General features: G+C 37.6%; 1 protein-coding gene across 12 annotated transcripts in view; it reads left to right on the plus strand.

The window, feature by feature from the left end:
* Nucleotides 1-15229, plus strand: part of WWOX (WW domain containing oxidoreductase) — a 541832-nt gene that overhangs the window by 195572 nt on the left and 331031 nt on the right. The gene's annotated exons all lie outside the window — the stretch shown is intronic.

The raw sequence follows: 15229 nt of genomic DNA on the forward strand, positions 1-15229 counted from the left end.
AGAGTAGGTTTACAGTGCAGAGGAAAAGTGAATATACCAAACGGGTAGAACAGTTATGGAAGAGGAGATATTATTGTACAAAGAAGGACTGAAACCAGTAGGATTGCTTATCTGTGAAGCAGCTGATAGGTTGGGGCATTAGGTTGATTTCCAAAACAATGGTGGAAAGACTATAATTTGAAATCTTTCATCTATATTTTGATCCCTAACAGAAATTGAGAAATGCAGATTTAAAACTGTTAAAAGGAAAAAAAAGCTCAAAAGATCTATCTGCTTGTGGAACTCATGGCCATATATAAGGCCAAGCATTTAGTAAATGCATAAATACATTAAATATTGATAACAAAAATACACCAAATAATGCAAAATATTTATTAAAACTTCTTTTTGAAAAATAGTCCTTTAGCTGAATACTGCTTCCAGAACTAGCCATTTTCAGAGAAAATACTGTTTATTTCATAGTAGACCCCTGACTGGTTAAATCCTTATGAGGCGTCCTATCCATCTCTATTTTTGCTTGTTTACACCAGGGGCAAATGATATGTTTATTTTGGATGTATAAACTTGTTAATTGTCTTACTGCACTTTTCCATCAACCCAGCTGATGATAGCATTTTATGACTGTGTTTCTCAAAATTTAGGTTTAGAAGACACTTATGTTTCAGTTCTAAATACTGTAGAGACTTCTCATATTACTAATATGAAACTAACTGGCATCAAGGCAGCATTCACTATTTCCAAAGCAGTTTACCACTGTGACATTAATTTACAGTACTGAGCACTGTGGAAACTTTCATCAAACTAAGAAGTTAGTTTTGATTTGTTACAACACACAGTGGGTGTTCATAGCATATGTTTTTATTTAATCCTTCAAAGAGTTTTCAGGAAATAGCAGCTAGCATGTGATGAAATAATATCAAGAGACATTACTAACATTTTAGCATTATACGGATCATTATACTTCGTACATTTTGGAATTATGCTACATTATATTTATGGTTTCACTTTGTTCTTGCAAGCCACATTCTGGTTGGTCTTATGAAACAACACATGCTGGAAAGGAGTGCAGTGGAGCTAATAAGTATCCTGTCTTAACTTGCAAATGATTAAGCAACTCCCTCAAAAGATATGCTGGGTTTAGAGCAAAGGCAGAGTTGGAAGAAGTTGGAAAGGACATGAAGAAAATATCTCTCCTTTAGTCAGGAATGCATCAGTTCTGCCATGCACGTTCCACCTTGCAGCAAAAGAGTTGCACAGAGTTGCTCCTTGATATTTAGTGATTTCATTTGTGACTGCTCATGAAAATATGATATGTCTTCCTAATGTCTTGTAAAAAAGGAAAGAAATACAGTACCTAAAGAGCAGTAACTACTGGTGTGACAATTACATGGAAACTCTCTTCAGATTCCTTTGTAGAAGGTTCAGCATTAGAATAGGGAAAAGGCTATGAGTAAAAAGCACAAATATGATTTTTTTCAAGTATTCTGCTGCAACACCCCTTGGTAGTGCCACCCCATGGTCCCTGATGCGCTTGCCCTCAAAACGTTTCTGAGCAAGAGAGTTACTGGTGTCCACCATGGGAACTGTGGTGATGATTTATTCCATGTATTTTTAGAAATTTAACTGAGGTGCCTTAGGTAAGGGCTTTGTCTTCCTCTATGGTTATTTAGTCTCTGAAAGACAATTCAGCACATCTGTGATTCACATACCTTAGTTAAGTGTGTGAAACAAAGTGGGATGAATATGGCCCACTTTTTAGACTGTACAGTACCAGCGGTTTGGATTAGGGGATCTGATTTCTTGGCTCCCTCCCTGACCACTTGGCATTCCTTCATTTTCTTCATTGCTGGGGACAGCTGGCGACATACTTGGTTTCTTGGTTTCAATGGAAAAAAAAAAGGTCATTACATACATGGAGTACTTTCCTCCAAAACAAGAATCTCAAACATCTAATGCAGCTTCTGCGGTTTTGTTTTTGTTTTTTTAATCAAGTATCTCATATATTACTGGCATGACTTGGACAAGTGGGTAAGTTCATCTGCATATCCAGTAGAAATAGTCACAGACATTTTCAACAGCTCAGTGAACAAAGGCAAACTTTCTTTTGAGCAATATATGGACAATTAGTAAGCTGGAAAATGCACCTTGGGATGACTCTATTGAGAGACTGTGTGTCTGTAGTTGTTACAGGTGTAGGAAGCTCTTAGAGCTCAGGTGGCAGTAGACTGAAGATTACTTCGAGGTAATCTGTAAAATAAATTGTATTTTAGTGTTTAATGCCTTACCTACACTGAGACACTTAAAGTGTGCTTTGGATCATATAATCTCTATTACTTTTACCCAGTCTATGACATTGATTTGGTAACAAGATGGGCCACAAGGCAGATGTGTGTACTGCTTCAAGTTTTTGTTTTGATTTTAGAAAGCAAAGTAATTTTTTAAAAAATGGTGAACTGGCAGCTGGGGAATTTGAAGTTTCCTTGTACTTAAAAACCAACCAACCAAACAAACAAAACAGAAAAAAGAGACTGAGAAAGAGATGTAGAGAGAGGAGAAAAGAAAGTGCAATATGGATAGCAGTAGCTAGCTGAAATTCTATGGTCTGAGTTAAGCAGCAGGTCAGATTAGATGGTCACAAAGAGCCCCTTTTGGCCTGAACAGCTATAAATTTTTGAAGCATAGTGCAGGCTTCCCAGCACTGCAATTTCATTCTGACCTGAAGGGGTGAAAGGGTAAAGCCTCCATACCCATTCCCTGCCTCCCCAACAGCCTGAGCTTGCCTGGTTTCTGTGATGTGAAAAGCTGTCTGGTAGGAGCTGCACTGAGACCATAACTCATTTCACAGTAGCAAAATTACATCTTCTGTATGATAATCACTTTTGGTTGCTGGCCACTCATAGTGGATTCAAGCTAACAACATGAAGGAGGAGGTCTCTGTCCCAGGGCTGGTTCCATGAGCTGTTTCTATTATTATCATTATTATTATTATTATTATTATTATTATTATTATTACTATTACTATTATTATTAAATGTATTTAGACAGACTTTTCAGCATTTCACTTCTCCTTACAGTGATCTGCTGCCTTTCCAGTTACTGAAAAACTCATATTGCTACAAGCGTATTCTTCTCACCTCTGTTGTTTCTTCGTGTTTTCCTGGCCGTGCCGAAAATCAGTACATCAACTGTGCTGTTATTTGTTTCAAGAAAAAGATCCTCAGTTTCACCTCTGTGTGTCCTGCTGGTCATTCTGTCCCATTTTCTGGTTTGCTGATCTTTAGCCCATGCTTAAACAGTTTGGACAGAAGGACTTTTTCAGGGGGAAGCTCTTTTAAACATCTCACTCCCTGATACGAAATTGTATATAGCAGCAAGATCGTATCTTGACAGTCTAAAATATTAACTTGCTGGAAGCTGTAGAAATGATGTCTTTAGTGCCATCCAGGGATGCTGTTCCAAAAGAGAAATCCCTCACTCTGTTAACAGTTTTCTGCCGCTTTGTGCCATAGAAGTTGGGAAAAATAAGCAGAGGTTAGGACTCAGGACCCCATTAACAGTTTTTGATGTGTTTAAGCAATGATGAGGCTGCTGGCTTGACCTTAGTACTGAGAATAGCAAATAAAAGTAAAGATTAAAGGCATTGTTCAGGAGAAAGCAGGTGTTTGACTGGTTGGTTCTAGGTTTGTAGCCCTTTCTCCAAGACTTAAACAAAACCCGTGTGTCACTTAGGCGTTGCGTTGGTTTGTCTTTCATGGAACATGGTGAGGTTAGGGTATCTACTAACAGTCTGGCAGCTTGGTCTATTATGTATTTTTTTCAGCCAAATTATTTTGTGTAATAACTATAATGTTAATGGAACTATATGTTATGGTTGAGTTAAGATTTGTCAGTTTGAAAATAAACGTCTTGGCTTCATTTCGACATTTGCCTTTCAGCATCAGTCCGTTAACCTGTCACACACTATAATTTCATTAAAACCATCATTTAATTGTAAGTTAATGTACAGCTATCTTTTATAGAAGAGCTTTACATACTGCCTGAATAATTCCAATACAAATTTTCGACTGATATGATTGAAATAATAAGAAACACTAAATGCCCTCCAAACCCCTGTTTATGAATTCAATACTGAGAAATAAGATGCAACAGCCACATTACTGTGTCACTATAACAAGGAGACAGTTTTTCAAATTATAATAAAAGGAAAGAATAACGATCTAGGTATATATATATCTCTCTCTGTCTATGTGTCTCGTACCTGCAGCATTGAGATGTACTTCGTATGTAATTCAGAGAAGTTTCCATTATTAAAAGAAGGACAATGCAGATAGTGTAAGCTCTATGTAACTGAAGAAAGAATTAAAATCTACATGCTAATAGCTTTAGTGCCAGTCACAAATAGACTTGTACTTCACATATGAGATATATAAAGCTTATTTTGAAATAAATTCTGGGTAACATTCAGCCTGATTGAATCTTTGGAAGCTGTGTTAATGTATTTGTTCAACTCACTTGCACTCAAAAGCTTTTAAACAGAATATCACTTTTTTATATTATTCATGATAATGTAATTCCTGCCTTTAATCTCTTCAGGGTTTCACATTAAGTCATGATATGCAGTTCAGGGGAATTTGGATCATCCATTAATCATGGTATCTGTACTTTTGTGTGTCTACTTTTGTCCATCTCTTAAATCAGTCACTTGGCAGCAGCAGAGATCTGGGGATAGACCAAGATGTTTGACTGAAGAGGCCTTGTTTATTAAACTTGTTTCCTGCTACAGTATGTATGGATTTATGTAATGTGTGGCATGCTGAAAAGGAAGTGATAGAAATATTAGCATAATCACTAAATATGATCCTCTTAGTGTTTCCACTGGAAACATAGGCGTGGATAAGTGTATTGAGTCATGACATATGTTTAGTAGAACAATTAGCTAAAAATACCTGGGCTAATACAAAAAAACATGAGACAAAATGATGTAGTCAAGTATTCTCTTGTTATTAAAAATTTTCTACAAATCTGCATACACCAAGGGACTGAATTAAGGTTTCATAAACAATCTAAATTTTGTATTTTGTAAAGTTTAAGGGTTTTGTTTTATTCCTTTGTTATTTTAATATTCAATGGATGGTAGGAAGATGGAGGGAAGGGTTGAAAACCTTACAGAGTTATTAGCAGGTGTTGGATTCTTTCCTTTGAAGTACTGACACTGTCCTTTGAACTGAACTAATAACTTCCAACTGTAATAATGGGTTGCTTCTTTCTCAACAAGCCACCAAAGAGTGATTAGTGATGTATTTAAATTTATTTTTAAAATATTTGTGAAATTGGAACAGTGCAGAAACTGAATTGTTTATTCTATCCAGTTTTTGAAATAAAGTCCTGTTCCCTATCCCTTTTTACTGCTTTTTCCCCAAAAGTCTGATTTCTTTTTCCTAGACCCACTCTGACCTTTCCTTCTTTTGTGCTATCTTCTCTCAGCTCTTTCTTTCTGTCTTTCCCATCCCAAGTTATCTCTTTCAGCTTTGGTGTTTTACACATTTTGTTCCACTCTTCTTTCCCATAAAACTTTTTGTTCTGGTTTTCTTTTACTCTACCTCTTTCTTGGCTTAGCCACAGCTCTAATTTCCTGCATTTAATATTAAAATAGTGGGAGAGAGCTTCTGGCTTTCCCACACTGGCTATGCAGTCACTTTAGCAAACTGCACCTTAAAAGTAGCTAGAAGTTCTGTTCCTGCAATGCTGGACTGGAATTGGTGACTTATGAGGTCCCTATCTGCCTTAGGGGCTTGGAGGTTTCCCAGAAAACACTTGTAAGAATTTTTTGAAACTTCTGAAAATAATGTATTTTTCCCCTGTTGGCTTTTTGGGAATTATGAAAGGACGTTTGCTGAACTTTCCCACGTAAGTTGTGCCCCACACAGACATCTGTAATAGGAAACTTCAATGAAAACAATTAGAGCTTGCTAAAGTTATGAGCAACTGTACTGAAGCCTTGAAATGGGAAGTGTCAGACATCCTGAACTAGAGACTATTTCACCATCATCACCATAAGTAACAACTTTTAATTTAAGAGATGGATAAAAATTATGCTATTGAGTCTTCAGCCCTGGAAATCCATTTATGACTGTTCTGGGTTACTGACTGTGAAAACATTTGTGCATATGCCATGTTATTTTTCTGAGAGAATAGTTGGAGCTAAATATATATTTTTAAAAGCTGAAGAGAAATAATCAGTTTTCATTTCTGTGTTCAGGCTTATAACTAAAACAATCTGTGGTATTTTAGCAGTCAGGTTTCTAATTGAATCAAGTTTCTAATGTTCGGGCTCCGTATATGCTGTTGAGAACAAAAAATTACTTGAAGTATAAGCATCATTATACTCTGTGATCTTTATGCACTGAAACAGACCTAATGGCTGAATTGCTGTATTCTCCCTGATATTAAAAGAAAAATGTGCTTTATACCATGATTTTAGTGGAAGCAGATGAGGCTATGGAGGCACAATGGGAATGACTATGAAAGAGACTAAGACCCCTATTTATTGTGGTAACAAAGCTGTATGTAAATTTTGCTTTTCATTAAAGCAGAATTAGTTTAACCCCAGTTGTACAAAGGTTACTGTTTTCTACTATTTAGACAAACAACTTCCTACTGTAAATTGTGTTATGATTTATATGAATCTACCTACTGTCATAAAGGTTCCCCTAGAGAATATATATCTTCCAATGTATCTCAATCATAATAAATAAGAACTTTTAAAGTAGTTGTAAATACATTTGTCTAATTATATTTATATTTTGATAAAGTTTATTATTACATAAATTCACATAAAATATTTACTGTTAGTCAAACAACGAAATTAGCTTCTCTGCTTAGTTTTTACACCTTTAATAGTAACCACAAAAGCAACTGGTAGGCCTTGTATTCCAGGCACATAGCATACACAACACAGTTACACAGTACACCTGGTGATAGTGGGTAGTGAGCATAATTTATAATGGTGGCACATACAAACACAGTGTTTGTGTTTGTATTTATATACTGAACACACGTAGTCATATCTTGCTGTTTGCACAAGCCCAGTAATACTGAGCACAGGGAGTTTTGGAACGTAGGTTTCAGGGTCTGAAGCAACTTCATCTCAAATTTGCATGTGAAGACTCTACATTTATTTTGCATTACTGACTACTGCTCTTAAACACATAAATTGGACAATTGTGTGAATAAATTACTTTTATTTGGATGTGAGGCCATATATACATCTTTAACTTATGCTTAGGTTACTACTGGATTAATTTAAACTGTGTAAAAAATCTGATGGCATTAGTAAAGAAGACAGAACCTGACTCTTCTCAGTGGTGTCTAATGACAGGACAAGAGGAAATGGATGCAAAATGAAATAACAAAAAATTTCATTTAAACATTAAAACCAACTTTTTACTCTGAGGGTGGTAAAACATTGGAACAGATTGTCTGGGGAGGTTGTGGAATCTCTGTCCTTGGAGATATTCAAAACTGAACTGGACGTGGTCCTGAGCAACCTGCTCCAGTGACCCTGCTCTGAGCACTATGGACTAGATGATCTCCAGAGGTCTCTTCCAACCTCAGCCATTCTGTGACTGTGACATTCGGAAAGTGGTACATATATAACACTTAGAAACATGTTAAATACTGTATATCATATTGCTGCCTATTGCAACACCAATAATAAGTTGCATTCAACTGCTTGTTTAGATCATTCTCTGAAGGATGCTGCACCTACACTAAATCAATGAACTTAGGAAATATTCTTGCTTCCCAGTTAAGCTCTCCCCATAGTTATTGCTTATTTGCAGGCAGTTTAGTACAGTCATCATCAAACTTTATTTGCCCAAACTGTACAATCTTTCTAAAAGCATTCACATTTTTACTGGGGGCAACTGTCAGTGAATCAGCAGTGAGAGACATCTTCGCCTGGGAGATCAGGATAAATGCCTATAAGAAACTAAACTGCATTAAAGAGAAGGGCAGATTTCAGTAAGCAAAGATTTGTTTTCATGATTAAATATGTCTTGTATTATTCTTAACCTTAAAAGGAACATTTATCATATTTCAGTTTAGTTGCAATGAATTGAGGTATCTACTGTGAAAACTGTTGCTACAAGTTTTAAAATACCCATCTTTTTAGATAATCTGGGGTTAACTAAGTTCTAAATTTACAGATATTCTCTGTGACCTTGGCCAAGTCAGTTTTCCCATGACAAAATTATGGTGGTATTTACTTAAGTTCTCTGAGTGTTGTTAAGAACAGTTCAAAGCTGCTTAATGAACCTCAGGTCCTACATTTATCTTCAGTGTTACAAAAGGTTCATAACTAGGCCAACAAGTCCCAGCTCACATCCAAGAGAGTTTGGGATGTAGAAAACTAGATAAATGTGATCTATCTTTTCACTGGGAGACCTGGAACACTTCTTTTTGTTTGAGATCTTGTGGAACTTTCCTAGTTGGTTGTTTTTGAAAGGTTGACCTTAGACTACTTTGTCAGGATCAGCCATCTAAACAAACTTACACACTCCATGCTCATGTTTTTCACATTTAAAGAAGAGTGCTCATCTTTGTTATATTTCTTAAACCTGGAAAAGTGAATTTGTTTGAACTTATGGTTTTTTTTAGTTACATGTATTGCAAGAACATCTTGATTTGTCCTTTATTTTCTTGACATGTTCAGCATGGGATGCTGAATTTTAGAAAGTGATTTTCAATGGCGTCACCAAATGTCATTGTGCTGTAGGAAAGATGATGTATGTGAACATTCGTTGCTGCATGTGATTTCTTGGACTGGCATTGAGCCAGTTGTTTTACTAAGTTGTAATTATTCTTTTCGAAACACAGCAAGATTTCTTTGTGGTATTTCAGAGTAATGGTGTAACTTAACATATTTGTGTTTATAATTTGACAAGCCTGAAAATGTTAGACATTAGAGTTATTAAATAAGAGAAGAGACGTTTGGAGATGTTTTCATAATGTTTCCTGACAACATTATAATGAAACCAAATCTAGAAATATCTTAGTATCATGGATTTTTATTGCAATGAAGAGTCAAGAGAGAGAAATATGACATTGTTATTATTGACTCCAATGCATAGTAAAGAAATAAATGATGTCTTCTGAAGGGGATCCATTATGATAAACTTTTTTTCTTTCTAAATCAAGCATATTAATATATGATGACATGTTACTGAAACATGAAAAAAAGGTGGTGATGGAAAGCCATTTTGAATAATGCCAATAATTCTATTTTTCATTCCATTATATGAAGTAGCATTTAATTTTATTTAACTTTTCATGTTATTTACAACAGGATATTTGTTATCTCAAAATAGTTTGTTTATGAAGTACAGAGAACTGTGATGGTAAAAAAACAAAAAAAATGTTCAGTAGCACAACTCCATGAGCCAGAGGTCCAGCCAAACCATGGCTATTAATCATCACCGTCCATTATTTACTGAGGATTCATTCATTGTTCCATAAAGGTATCTAGAGGGTCAATTAGAGACAACAGACAGGATTTTTCAAAGACACAAGAGGGTCAATTAGGCCCTTCTTGTAATTTTCTGCTTTAACAGCAAATGCCAGCCTATCCTGCAACAGATACAGTGGAGTTTAGAATTAAATAGTGTGGATTTTTTTTTAAGCTGTTACTTTGCAGCCAGTATGAATTGGAGTATTGTCAGTGCTTGATCAAAACAACAGAAAAATTTTATCACTACTGTTGATGAGAAGCACAGATTTGTTTTTTAGAGTCAGAGCACTGCAAGTCCCCAGGAAATATCTGAGATAAAACAGTCTGTACTTACGATAGAAGTGAATCATTTGTCTGAAGGTAGGACCAGACACAAATAATATTGCTAAATACTACCGTTAAAAATTTAAAAGCATTTGATGCAGAATACTCTTTGTAATTATTTTTGCATCAACTCCTCACTTAAAGATCAAAATAAATAATAGATATGAGATTTTAATATAAACAACCACAGTGGCATTCATTAATGCATAGGCAGTTCTTTCAGAACAGAAAGTGGGAAATAACACTAAAACATATATACAAATATGTTTAAATACACAGACATATATATATATGTACACACACCTCAAAACTCTTCCAAAGTAGCAGGAAATTTTGGTAAAATAACTTCACTAGCTTATCCTTTAGCTGAGGACAGAACAGTTCTTCAACAGATTTAAGGCTGCCTATGAACATGTGCACCATACGTGCAATAGCTGTACTGAAGTTATTTTTCTTGCACTGAGTTTGTCTGTTCATGAGAAATGGTTGTTAGTAGTTGGCATGCTCTTCTATATAGGTCTGAAAATCTGGGGCTATTTTTCGCCTCTAAACTTTCATTCAATTACATTGCCACTGTTTTTAATGCTGCTTAAGTCTGTTTTAGCTGAAAGCAGCTTCTACGAATATGGTGTGCTAGTCTTGTAAAGATTTTTATCTTTACAGATGGGGTTTTTGGAATGTCTTGAGTATTTGATGGTCTCCTGTGAGAGTAAATCTCTGAGTGTGCTTGTCGTGGTTTAATCCCAGCTGGCAACTAAGCCCCACACAGCCGCTCGCTCGCTCCCCACCAGTGGGATGGGGGAGAGAATCAGAAGAGTAAAAGTAAGAAAACTCGAGGGTTGAGATAAAAACAGTTTAATAGGTAAAGCAAAAGCCGCGCACGCAAGCAAAGCAAAGCAAGGAATGCATTCACTCCTTCCCATGGGCAGGCAGGTGTTCAGCCAGCTCCAGGAAAGCAGGGCTCCATCACGTGTAACAGTTACTTGGGAAGACAAACGCCATCACTCCAAATGTCCCCCTCTTTGTTCTTCTTTCCCAGCTTTATATGCTGAGCATGACATCATATGGTATGGAATAGCCCTTTGGTCAGCTGGGGTCTTGTGCACCCCCAGCCTCCTCGCTGGTGGGGTGGGGTGAGAAGCAGAAAAGGCCTTGACTGTGTGTAAGCACTGCTCAGCAGGAACTGAAACATCCCTGTATTATCAACACTGTTTTCACCACAAATCCAAAACATAGCCCCATACTAGCTACTATGAAGAAAATTAACTCTATCCCAGCCAAAACCAGCACATTCTCCACCCCTTATTCCATACAATTTACGTCATGCTCAGGTACCACGCTATCCAATATGTTCTCATTAACCACCACTCCCCTTCCTATCCTTTGATATAATATGCAGATATCATACCACCCTTGTAAAATGTCCATAAAAAGTCCAGAAATTTCCACAAAATGTCTATTGAGTTAATTTAGTCCATGACATGGGGCTCCATCTGTTATGGTGGTCACAGGAGATGTGGTGTGTTGCATGAAGTTACTGGGCACCAAAGCCAGCTCAGGTCGGTTCACTGCTGCACTTGCACTGCTTCTTGTAAGGCTTGTCGTCCATTGGTTCAGGTGGTTCCTGCTATAGTAATTCCTATAACATGCAACTCAGACCCCGGGTTACAATAACTTAACAGTATTTCCATTACAGTCTCCACTCCTGGTCCCTTTGGGCCAGACCATCGGGTTTAACCTTGCAATGAATTCCTGCCCTTGGCCTGGCTCCGGCTTGGACTTACCCACAGACTGCAGTCCCTTAGGAGTGTACCTGCTCCAAGTGGAGCCTTATCTATGAGCCACAGTCTCTCCAGGGGTATACCTGCTGTAGCATAGACTTATCCATAGCCACAGTTGCTCTGAGGTGCACGTGTTCCAGCGTGGCCTTCTCCATGGACCACAATGCCTTCAGAGATATACTTGCTCCAGCATGGCCTTATCCACAGCCACAGTCCCTTCAGGAGTGAACCTGCTCCAACATGGCCTTACCCATGGCTGCAGTCCCTCCAGGGGTGTACCTGCTCTGTCGTGGGCTTATCCATGGCCACATGCTTTGAGGTGCTCCAGCATGGCCTCATGCACAGCCACTGATGCTTCAAGGTGTACCTGCTGCAGCATGGACCTATCCACAGCCACAGATGCTTCCAGGTGTACCTTCCCCATCATGGACTTATCATTGGGCCACAATCCCTTCAGAGTTATACCTGCTGTGGCACAGACATAGCTACGGCCACAGACTCTACAAGATGTACCTGCTCTGGTGTGGACTCATCCACAGCCACAGACACTTTGGGGTGTCCTGCTCCCATGTGGACTCATCCACAGGTCACAGTCCCTTCGGCTCGAGTTCACACTGGAGTTCCAGCCTGTCCAGGACAGCAGCACAGAAAGAGCAGGGATGCCCTGGGCGTCTGCCAGCCCAGGCACATCGCCACTGCTGTTATCAAAATGTTCCCAGGCGCAGCGGAGTAAGATGATCAGCAGTACAGTGGTACGGCAAGCAGTGAAAGCAAAAAGCAGCCACTAATGAGCACTAGACTCTAATATACAGTAAGGCAAGCAAGCCCCATGGCAAGCACAGGAGCTTGCTGATTAATAGCTAAACAGCAGTAACAGCTATAAATTTGATCTAGCACATTCCAATCAAACCTGTCGTTATCTCGAACCTGTTGAGCCCCACGTTGGGCACCCCAGCCATCATCCTCCATATCAAAGAGGCTGTAACCGCTTGGCTTGTTTGATTGCAGCACATGTTTCACAAATTCAAACAGAGCCCCATACTAGCTACTGTAAAGAAAATTAACTCTATCCCAGCCAAAACCAGCACAGCGGTACATCAGTTTGATCCTTATCGTCCTCTGAAACCCTCTATTCTCTGTAGGGTTTCAGCAGAGAGTTCTAACTAATGACTTAGGGCCAAATTCTGCCCTTAGATGCAGGCGTGTAATTCTCACTGATTCCAGAGGGACTTCTATGAGCATATCAGAGAACACAATTTTGTTCTTAGTGTGTGAAATTATAGCACAAACGGACAAAAGAATCTCGTGCACATTCATCTTAGTGACCCCAAGCATACAGGGACGCAATACTAATCCACCCGCTTTTCTCTTTGCTCAGTTTGTGCTGTTTCTTGCAGATCACCCCAATTCTTCAGCTGTCACTTCAGTCTACATTTTTTATATTGTTCTGTCTTCAGAAGTTTGCTATTGTGGCGCTTCAGTGAAATTAGTGACATTGAAATGAATGTTTCTTTAAGCAGCATTAGTAACAAAGACACTTGTAAAATGTTTTTTTTCTTTCTCTGGGAAATTATGGTACACAAGCAGTCTTGTTCATATTCAGTAGGGAATTAGTTTGCAAAGACAGAAGACAAAGATAGATGTGTGAGTGCATGTCTGTAAAGTGGTTTAATACATACACGTACACAGAGAGAAGAGAGGTGGGCTTGCATCATGCTTTTCCTCTGTGAAAATATGATGTGATGAAGCATTTTGTCTACATGTGAACAGAGCAGATATCTCCTCCTTGTATCATTCTGTCTCTAGTTCTACTCTCAGGTTTTACTTTCAGCATTGTCTTTATATTGGAAGAAATCAGTTATTAATTCATTTTTGAATAGTTTTTTCCTGCTTCTTATTTTTTAACCAAACCTTTCCACATTGAAGGCTTGTAATTATTTTACTATTCTGTTTTCAGGAACAGAACTATTATTGCTCTGCAGACATAAAAATTTTGGAGATCACTCAGTTATCTTTCATGGACTGTCTTTTACACGTGTTGGTTACATATATCTGAAATACAGTGTCAGAGCTTAGACTGGCACCAAATTTGCTTATCATCCACTGTTTGTATTCAGGACCTACATGTAAGGAATATCTTCCACTTTTGCATTTTCATTGTGAGAATTTGTCTCATGGCTGAAAACTCTGGACCGGAGGTTTTGTATTTCTTGAACTGGTTGCTTATTAGGCCTTTGCTTATTTGTTTTGGATTTGTCCTGTATCTGAGCACTTACCCTTCTATATCAGTCGTTGGCAGATATATTTGTTTTCTAGAACAGTGTTATGGAAGACTAAACATTTCCAAACCAGGTGTTTAGGCACGTTGTGTTTGCTTCTTGACAACTCTATCCAACGGACCCGAGTCTTTTTTGTGCTTTGATTAATGCTGTTCCTCACCAAAATCAAATTGTTTTAGCTGTATCTGAGGAATCCCAGGCATCTTCAGTGTACACAGAATTGACTGGCTTTAGTGTATGCCATACTTTTCATTTAGTAACTTTAATTTCCTGGCATGCTGCCATTCATGTTCTAGGTTTCAATCATCTGACTTAGTTAAACCTTTGAGGTTTTGGTTCCATCTCAGCTTTATAAAAAACATCTCTTTGCTGTAGCAGAAAGCCTATCGTTTATATCTCCCACAATGATTATAGTGTCCACTTTAGTTCTGGATTCTGCTCGACAGAACAGAATTTGTATTGCAACTCATGCAGCAATCGTCATATAATGCATTGTATTGTTTATAAAAAGTCCTGTTTTCAAGTTGTCTGGTAAGTCTTTAGAAAGCTAATCACTTACCCAGAGTTATTTCTGAAACTATTTGTGGAATCACCATGATTGTCTGGGGAAATCTAATTTATAATTTTGAACATATAATTTATACATCACTTTGCAAAGCTTTCTTTAAAATCTGTTTTCTGATATGAATTGCAATGATTGGTGATATTAATTTTGCTTTTTTAACCTGAAACTGTAGTTGAACACATAATCTCCAGTGATTTATGTTTACATAATGTTCCATTTTCCTATTTGTGTAATATCTACAGGCAGATAGTCATTTTCTCAAGCTGGTTCATTAATTATATTTATTGGATGGATATCCTTTGTTATTGCTTTGTAACTTATGTATTGATCTCTGTTATATGAAATTCTCAGTCTTTGCTGTTCACTTACAGTTGGACAGAAAAGCCACATGACCATCTGAATTCAAACATGAGAGTTTGCACATGCAAACTGTCATCAAGGAACACTTGGACATCACTACTCACACTATTATGAAATTTTATAATTTCTGCATGACTGCAACGTTACCCTCCCCAATGTCCTGTTTTTAAGGATTGTATTGGTATTTTTCTTTATTAGTTGCCAAATTAAAATAAATAAAAAAACCAACAGTGTGTAGTGATCTTAAAAATAGGCAGATCGGTGCAGGAAGATGGCTAGCAGCTCAGCATAGTGATTATGTAGCAGTGGAAGAAATATTGAAAAGGTCCGAGAAGCAGATCACAGACAAGAATAGAAATGGCAGTGAGCTGCTTTGCACAACTGCCACTTTGAACATATGCAATGGGAAATG

This window comes from Ciconia boyciana, chromosome 9, assembly GCF_034638445.1.
Source record: "Ciconia boyciana chromosome 9, ASM3463844v1, whole genome shotgun sequence".
Taxonomy (NCBI): Eukaryota; Metazoa; Chordata; class Aves; order Ciconiiformes; family Ciconiidae; genus Ciconia; species Ciconia boyciana.